Here is a 9481-nt window from a genome sequence, read left to right as displayed (position 1 = left end):
ATATAAATAGAAAAACAATAATACTAATGAATAAATATTACTAATTAACAACAAATATATAATATTTATCGAATTAAATTATATTTCATATAAAAGAAACCGACATGATTTGTAGAAATAATGAAATTTTCAGAAATATAATTAAATTAATAAAGACGATATATTCCTTTTTGATATTAAGCTAATTACCATTATTCATAGTTATTCCAACATGCTCTAGGTCAAAGCATCCTTCGTCATTTTTCTCCCATACAAATGGTAAATGGCTTTAATGATTTGTAAGTATAAATAATTTTAACTGTTAAGTCAGCCAGTGACTGAGGCTACTGTATTGATTCCTCGATCAATTTCGTACCCTAATGTAATCTTATTTCGATTTCTTTCCTGTTTTCCTTTCTTGCTATCTTGTTTTCTTTTTAGAAAAGGCTTGGATATCGTTTTTCTTTTCATCCATTCAGAGAGAAGATGAAAAACAAAAAAAAATATACTGTTAGATATAACTACCAGAGCTATCACAATTGAAATAAGGAAATCGCATGTCTCAAATTAAAACTATTTAAAGTAAAAGTGATTCCAGAATCACTACAAAAATCTGGATAAGGTACCACATATTACTATTAATATATGTATATTATATATTACTATTAACTTACAAAACTAGAACTTACAATGTATACAATGCGTCAATCAAGGCTCCGATGAAATTCTGAAGAATTTTGCCGGTTTCAATGTAGTTAAGTATTCAGGATATAACTTCCTCCTTAGTAAGGAGCAAGGCCCATCTAAAACTTCTGCGGATCTTTGGGTCATAGCACCCGTTGATGAATACGCAACTCAACGCTGAATGATGATAAATGAATACCAATCAGTCTACTCGCGAAAGTCAAGTTGTTTTGTAACTAAAACGAATATTCTGGAAACAAAATAATGCCGTTGTAGAAGTGATGAGATTTAGATTGATAAGATGGGCTATATAGTATATATTTATCTATCTTCGTTATAAGAAGATCGCTTACAAATCATTCGTACAAGGGGGGAAATAAAACGTTACTTTGCGGTACGACGGGTATTACTTAATGTATGTTACTGATTTCATTTTATCTAATTAAGAAATAAATCTCTGATTGTTGAGAATATTATAATGCGTAGTAGCGTTTTTTGAGATTTATCTTAAATTTGAATAGGTGATCCCCCTAACCACACTTACTAAATATTGTATTATATATTTTAAGAAATAATTACGCAATTTTGCATAAACTAACGAGTAGAAAACTAGCATCAGATTAACTACAGATTTATGCAAAATGAATTTTAATAAAGATTTTAATAATATTAACTAAATAATATTTTTGTACGGCAATCTACGGCGAGTTCTGAAAACTCGATGTACTATTAATACTTTTATTTATTTTCAAAGGAAGTTCGATAATAAAAAAGGAAGTTGATATCACAAATGGTTTATGACTTCGAAATGTTATTTGTTCATATATATATTATATTATGTAAAATAGGCGAAAATATTTAAAAATAATTTGTTTATCACTTTAAAACACTTTTTGCATTTTTTTTAATTTATAAAAATAAAATAATTAAAAAAATCACAAATGTTTATAAATTTTTAATTATATAAAGTAATGAGTTTTGCTTTTTCTGAATGAAGTAATTTTTTTATTGACTTATCAAAAACTATTCGCACGCCTCATAAAAACTTAAATATATTTTAATTACTTTTCTTTAAAAATGAGTAACAGATTTATTATATTTTTTATTCATTTCCGAAAATAAAATCTATTTAAGCGCTAAAAAATATTTTGTTTAGAATTGCAAAAAAGGCGTGTTTATAATAAATTGTTTAAGTAAGAAAAACATTTAAGAACTCAAAACGATTCAGAAACGTTCGTCTTTGACGAAAGTTAAAAAAATCTAAATATTTCACATATAATCAGTTAATAATCAGTTACTCTGAATATTACTAAATAATATATATTGTAAAATATATTATTAATATTTTCATTATTTATTTCGTCTGCATATAGTCGTTTTAAATTAAACATTTTCCCTATCATTTGCACTTTCGAGGATATAGTAATGATCATATTTGAAATAATAAGTGTTGACATACTCTTACATATAAATACATTATCTCATATCTAAATATATTGTTAACAACTTCATCGAAACTCTCTTTGCGACATGCTGCATTCCATAGTTCCCTTATTCCGCATCTACACTACATAGACTATGGCAGAGGATTTAACTTTTTCGTTCTATTTTCGCACTATAACTTATAGCAGCATTTTTATTTATAACTAGAAATTTCAGTCCACAAGAAAACGTTTTAAACGAACAGCTATCTAACCACCTATCTAACAAAGTCTATTCAATGTAGACGTAAGGTTATATTGCCTTTGGTCGTCCAATGCTCGATATTTGAATGGCATGACATCTGCTTCCTAATAACGTAACGTTTTGTTTTTTCAATTTTATTATCTGAATTTAATTGTAGCAGTTGATATTTTTGATATCCTAAAATATGAGAGAGGTGCATTGCGCTTTAATGTTGGATCATTATTAGAAGTAGGGTATTCAAAGAATAGATAAATTGCATATGTTTGAGGTTCACTTTAGGAAGATTTCGATTGCTCGACAATGTTTATAAGAATAAAAATTCCTAAAACTATATTTAAGAAAAATTTTATTCTTATCTCTATATTGATATAGAAAATACTGAGTTTTCAATACAACACTGATCATACGTATTTGTCTTGTCAGAGATATTTTCAAAAAATTAATCCTTCGAGCCGGATTTGAACCAGCGACCTATGGATATCTATTTTACTTACTTAAAGTTTTAACTACAGTCCACCGCTCTACCAACTGAGCTATCGAAGGTCTAGACACTTATTACTTTGCAAACTATATGTTTATTTATTATTAATAAATATGATAATTCACAGATCTTAGAAGGCAAAAAGTTTTGTTCCTTCGAGCCGGTTTGAACAGGACCTATGGCTATCTATTTTACTTACTTAAAGTTAACTTCAGTACCGTCTACCAATGAGCTATCGAGGTTTGACACTTATACTTTGATACTATATGTTTACTTTATATATAATAACATATGAAATAATTAAACAGATCTTAGAAAGGCAAAGTATGTTCCTTCGAGCCGGATTTGAACCAGCGACCTATGGATATCTATTTTACTTACTTAAAGTTTTAACTACAGTCCACCGCTCTACCAACTGAGCTATCGAAGGTCTAGACACTTATTACTTTGCAAACTATATGTTTACTTTATATATAATAACATATGAAATAATTAAACAGATCTTAGAAAGGCAAAAAGTATGTTCCTTCGAGCCGGATTTGAACCAGCGACCTATGGATATCTATTTTACTTACTTAAAGTTTTAACTACAGTCCACCGCTCTACCAACTGAGCTATCGAAGGTCTAGACACTTATTACTTTGCAAACTATATCTTTACTTTATATATAATAACATATGAAATAATTAAAGAGATCTTAGAAAGGCAAAAAGTAAGTTCCTTCGAGCCGGATTTGAACCAGCGACCTATGGATTACTGCAAATTATACATACTTTAAGCCACTACAGTCCACCGCTCTACCAACTGAGCTATCGAAGGTTTTTGAAAAATTTAATATTTATTTTAAATAAATTTCTAAACATGCAATTAATCTTTTGCCGCTCATTGCTGCTTATTTTATTTTTGATTATTTTGTGAACTTGCAGTTTTTTTCAGTATCGCAGCAGATAAATATTTTAATTGCAATGTGTGGAACTTTAGGCAATACCAAAAAAATATTATGCATATATATATGAGGTCAATGGTTTTAAGAACTGTTTTTTAAAAAGCTTGTACAAGGCAAATTATATTAAGTAATAGTTTAGTAATAAAAGTACTTACTGGTCAATAATCTATTTAGGTTTGAATTTAACGATTCTTAAGATTTAGATTTTGTTAATTAATTATTTTAGGGAAATATATCATAAAATTAGATAATTAATCAGATAATAAAATTAAATAATTAAATTTATATGTAAATAAATTTATATGTAATGAGTAACCGGATAACAGTAACTAGCACCACTAACAAACTGGTGTCAATTTGCATTGTAACTTTATTACTCGATTATCGAGTTCGTTTCCGAAGATTGTGATACCATTAAGTTTTATTTAGAATATATAAATGTGAGTATTTCAATATAAGATCGTACACATATAATGTGACACTAAATCAGAAGAGTGGAAACAATTCTAATGTGAAATCAATTAAATTTAGTATTTAACAAAATACCAGAATAGTAAATTAACTATTTTATCTTCCATATAATAAAATATTAAAATAGAAATGCATTTTAATATTTTAATTTAATTTACTTAAATTTTAAATTTATTATTTTATCATTTTATTTTAAATGTATTTAATTAGCTTTTAATAATATAGAAATTATTTAAATAATTTTTCGAACATTTTTAGTCACAATTATCTGACAATATGATTTATTTGATTATAGTGTGTTTCGTAAATATATTTAAAATAGCTTGCATCACATCTAAACCACCTCCGATAATAATTTTGTGGTTTAGAGTAAATAAATTTAATTATAGCTAATATTTTGGCAGCGCTGCAGTTTTATTTTTAGTTTAAAATTGATAACAAATTTTGCATTAATCTGCTGAATCGCGCTTAATGAAAAACTAGAGCATCTCTTCCCAAGACCTTCGATAGCTCAGTTGGTAGAGCGGTGGACTGTAGTTAAGACTTTGAGTAAGTGAAATAGAAATCCATAGGTCGCTGGTTCAAATCCGGCTCGAAGGAACTTACTTTTTACCTTTCTAAGATCTCTTCAATTATTTCATATGTTATTATATATAAAGTAAACATATAGTTTGCAAAGTAATAAGTGTCTAGACCTTCGATAGCTCAGTTGGTAGAGCGGTGGACTGTAGTAGTTTAAAATCTTAGTCGCAGTAATCCATAGGTCGCTGGTTCAAATCCGGCTCGAAGGAATTTTTTTTAGTCACATTCAAAATATAAGAATCTATAGTAATTGTATCTGTCATGATTAAGTTTGGGTTGTATATATGTCACAAATTGATATATCTTTGATTAATAAGATTTCAATATCTGTGTATTTGAGTATTATTAGATATCTGTTCCAGCATCTATTGTCAATTTAGAATACTGACATTCTTAAAACGTTATATCATTGACTTCAATGAGGTCGACATAATCGATTTCAAATTTAATTTAATTATTAAAAATTCAAGTATCAATAAAATAATCCTTTCTCATAAAAGTATTATAAATTTTTCCACTAATAATAAAATGAAATATTTGTTATATTTTTCGATTTAATTGAAAATCACTTTCGTTGTTACTTTGCTTTGTTCTAATTGTCCCTAATTAAATTACCATAGTGTAAACACTCACACGATTGTCGCTAATTGATTAAATGTTATATTCTCTTTTTTTAATAATATTATTGTTAGTTCGATTTTAAGCAATTTTTTATTCTAAACTTTTTGTGCTATAAGTAAGTCCTTTCCGAATTTATCCCGTAGCTTATTTGATTTTATTTTGAAGTTTGGCGATTTAATTGCCATAGTGTAAACACTTATGCAATTATCGTTAACTTTACAATGTAAACATAATATTGTACAAGTTTATTATTAATTCAGCGTTTTTATATTAATTTTTCAAGAAAACTAAATTTATACTAAATAAATACTAATACTTGAGTTGTTGAAATAGCTTGTTAGTGAACATGTTTCTAAAAGTTGAACTTTGGTTTCTGACCACTATTCCTTTCTTTGTTTCTGGAATATTTTACATTTTTTTGTGGCTTATTTTATGAAAATATAATTTTTTTAAGTTCCTTAAAAGTGTTATTTTATCACTTACACACATATCTGGAAAAGATACTTATACTTCGACTGTAAGACAAACCAATGAGATTATTAAAAACGCAATAAAGAAACTTGAAGCAGATTATGATTGTACATATTTGTGTAGAATTTTAAAATTCAGTGGAATCAAATCATAGGACTAGAAACACTCTTAACGCTTCATCAAGATTTTCTTATGTGTCCAGGATGCACAGCAATGTCTGCGACGTATTTGATGGCAGTGAAAATTGCGTAACTTGAATTGGCTTTGTATTTCCTAGAAGAACATGAATGCCACTATTAATGTGACAGCCACAAGAATAAACCACAACAGTACAAATACACAACTTCAATGCCTTACATCGCGTCTTCATCCTGCATCCTGCATCTCGCATCCCACATCCTTCATCCTTTGAAAGAAGGAATAAAGAAATAACGTAAGTGAAACTTAAGTAAAGCCTTAAGCAGACTCAAATCAATGTCTTTACAAAACAATCCACAGGAATCCGTTTAAGTAGCAAAAGAATGTGTTGCACGTTCTGGCGCAGAAACTGTCTAAGCAGCAACAAAGGATTTTGTTATGTAAACCAGAAAATGTATCTTCAGGATTTTGTTGTTCTGTGAGCTTGTCATCCATTGTGTCGCAGTTGTGCACTACTAAGGCGATGAGAAATTGATTATGTGTTTAGTGTCAGGATAACTGGTATCCTTTTTATTGAAAATATGTGTAGGAATGTTTTAACAATCACTTGAATTATGACAATGAAGTTTGGCTTGTGTAACCAAAAGGTTTGCAAATAAAGTATAGTTTGGGTTGAAGTATCTCAAATGCTTTCTTTATATCACATTGATGGCGTAATTTAAAAAAGTTATTTGAACTTCGACAAAAAATGTTCATATAGGTGCAATTGTTGTGATATAAGTTTCATTTTATATAATTAAAAAATGTAGGAGTTTCATATGTAGGAGCTTAACTTATTTTTCTGATATGTTACGTCTTTTTAATTTCTTAAAATCTTTTTTGTAGTTGAATGAATCAAGTCTTACTATTAAGGACAACTGTCGAAGAAAAGAGCACAAGCATCATATGAATAAAAAATTGTTTTCAGTTGATTATGCTTAGATTTTATTGATATTAATTTCAGTAAAAGAAAATGCGTAATTCCCATAAGACCCTAACAAACCTCAAGTCCACCTCAGGATCCACATGAAGATATGCTGACTTACGGTCCGTCATCAATTAAAAGATAAATAAACGATATGAATTCCTGCATAGTTAAAGCCTAGTGTGGAACAAGGATAAACCTCCCAGCTGCAAAAGAGTAAAAGTGTGCAATAACACTAGCTCAAGAATTCACAACAACCTATATACCAAAATATTGTGATTTCCTAAGTACGTAGGAGTCAAAGAGAATGCATAAGCAGTTTAAAGTAGTACCTCCGTAAGTAATACCTCCGTCGTACTTCCGTAAATCCCAAAAAAAAAAAAACACAAATCAAACGCCATTAACGAACATGGTGAAGGTTTAGGAGTAGCTGTAGATTGATCAGCTATAGATTCAATCTTTATTAAAGGATTAAAAGTACTATAACCATAATCATGTCATTGTGTCCTCAACAATACAGTCCTTTCAAGTACTACAAATAGTAAATTAAACTATTTTACTGCTGTGGTCTATGATTTCGTTCTAATATATTAAAAGTGACTTTTAGAGTAAAAAATATTAAAAATAACAATTATAAATCCCCAAGTCAAGTACGGAACTGTGGCAGTTGGAATGACTTATACGCCATTAAATTGACAGTTGTCGGAGTGGTGTTCCCTACATATCAATATATAGTATATATAGACTAAAAAGTCTCTTCGGAGACACTTATTCTCCTCCCTCCACCCCTATCTTTGGAACTGGTTTCGCATTCTTTTATATTAGCGTTGCAAACTATTCCCATTTGATTTCTGATCTGCGTTTCAACCTACACGTTTTCACCATATTTTTTGGTGTCTGTTCTATTTATTACCTTAGTTTTTATTTCTTCTTTCTAGGTCTAATTTTTTCCCTTTGAGGACTTGACATATCACATATGACTCTATCGTTCGCCAGTTCTCTGAGCTCGCTTCCATCTTTTCCACTTTGTTCTCATGATTTACTGGTCTAACTTCAAGTAATTGCTAATGACAGGTATAACGATAATATATATAGTCTTTTCTTTTAAATTTTCAAGTGTCTTGTCTTTCAGGAAAGCGTGACTTTTTTATTCGTACAAATTTAGACAAGTAAGGTGTTTGTGTAGCTTTAATTCCATTTGGGTTGAGTACTTCAATAACAATGAGCTTAAGTACCTACCTCTTTATTCACAGTATATAGTAAAGTACAACAATAATTTTGTAATAATAATTCCGTTCCGAACTCCTGAACATGTGTGGATTAAGTAAATTATATAGTAAGAACAAGATTATTTTTTGTATTAAAAATCCAAAATTATAGTACTATCAATTAGTAATTGGTAAAGTATAAATCTTTGAAAAGTTTCCCACTTTTTGCCAAAAAAGCACACTATTTTCAGATATAGAAAATACTTTTGCATGTGCTTGTAAGGTTGAAAAAGTAAGATTTATCTCTAACTGATATTACAATAGTTAATTGGTCCTCAAAAAAAACAAACCTCTTTATAAAGTTTCATCATAAGAATTTATATACTTGTTAGATATGATATCAAAATTATTTGATCTCCAACTGATATCACAATAGCTGGATGGTTCCCAAAAAAGGCAAACCTCTTTATTAAACTTCATCATAAAGATCTATATGCATGTTAGATACGATACCAAAACCATTTGAAAGACTTCTGCTGAAACATATACAGCCAATTTTTAAATATCAAGTCTTATTCCATCACATCGGCTTCATTTCCCAGTTAAAGACTCAAAAATATGATTCTTAAATCAGGCAAACCCCTTCCATTAAGCATTATCATACGGATCTATATCCCTATTTTCCAAATTTAAATATTATATATAAAACCTTTGGTACTTGCATTCTCAAAAAATAATAATTAAATTAAATAATTAATAATTAAATAGAAATAATTCCAAGATCAGTGATGATGAATATTTGCAGTACTCAAAAAGTTGTATGGTTTGCCAAAAATTCATTTAATTCAAAATAATATAAATTGAATTTTTGTTGTTGTAGTTCACTGCTCTTCGTAACCTCTCTATTAATTATTCGATGTATAATCTTTGGTCAGATGTGTCCAGTCGCTGTAAGGTCCCAGTTATCTAAGAAAAGGAGAATTCTATCAAATAGGATAGATTGAAAGTGCACCTCTAAAATGGTTTGGATCAAGTGCATCTTTTGTAAATTGAGTTTTGTGACAGACAAATAAAAGAAGAGCCCCAAAATATTATAAGTGACTATCGCACCTGAAATATTTATAAAATTTAATTTTTGTAAATGCATACTATACGTCCTTATGTACTGTATATCAAAAGCCTAGAACTCTCATAAATTATACTTCAAAATTCAAGTCCACATTTAGTGAATTTCGTAACCACTGGCACTC

General features: G+C 28.9%; 6 non-coding genes across 6 annotated transcripts; 2 read left to right on the top strand and 4 right to left on the bottom strand.

Annotated features, from left to right (window-relative positions):
- Positions 1–2792: 2792 nt before the first annotated feature.
- Positions 2793–2892, bottom strand: Trnay-gua. Its single transcript has 2 exons — positions 2856–2892; positions 2793–2828 (listed from the first exon to the last, which is right to left on the bottom strand). It is a non-coding gene; the product is annotated as a tRNA-Tyr (tRNA).
- A 268-nt stretch (positions 2893–3160) lies between these two features.
- On the bottom strand, positions 3161–3260 carry Trnay-gua. Its single transcript has 2 exons — positions 3224–3260; positions 3161–3196 (listed from the first exon to the last, which is right to left on the bottom strand). It is a non-coding gene; the product is annotated as a tRNA-Tyr (tRNA).
- Positions 3261–3354: 94 nt separating this feature from the next.
- On the bottom strand, positions 3355–3454 carry Trnay-gua. The gene is made up of 2 exons: positions 3418–3454; positions 3355–3390 (listed from the first exon to the last, which is right to left on the bottom strand). It is a non-coding gene; the product is annotated as a tRNA-Tyr (tRNA).
- Positions 3455–3548: 94 nt separating this feature from the next.
- Positions 3549–3649, bottom strand: Trnay-gua. Its single transcript has 2 exons — positions 3613–3649; positions 3549–3584 (listed from the first exon to the last, which is right to left on the bottom strand). It is a non-coding gene; the product is annotated as a tRNA-Tyr (tRNA).
- Positions 3650–4747: 1098 nt separating this feature from the next.
- Positions 4748–4847, top strand: Trnay-gua. Its single transcript has 2 exons — positions 4748–4784; positions 4812–4847. It is a non-coding gene; the product is annotated as a tRNA-Tyr (tRNA).
- A 94-nt stretch (positions 4848–4941) lies between these two features.
- Positions 4942–5038, top strand: Trnay-gua. The gene is made up of 2 exons: positions 4942–4978; positions 5003–5038. It is a non-coding gene; the product is annotated as a tRNA-Tyr (tRNA).
- Positions 5039–9481: the final 4443 nt, after the last annotated feature.

This window comes from Teleopsis dalmanni, chromosome 1, assembly GCF_002237135.1.
Source record: "Teleopsis dalmanni isolate 2A chromosome 1, ASM223713v2, whole genome shotgun sequence".
Classification (NCBI taxonomy): domain Eukaryota; kingdom Metazoa; phylum Arthropoda; class Insecta; order Diptera; family Diopsidae; genus Teleopsis; species Teleopsis dalmanni.
Note: the sequence above shows the minus strand (reverse complement) of the source record. Positions and strands in the feature narration are given on the sequence as shown.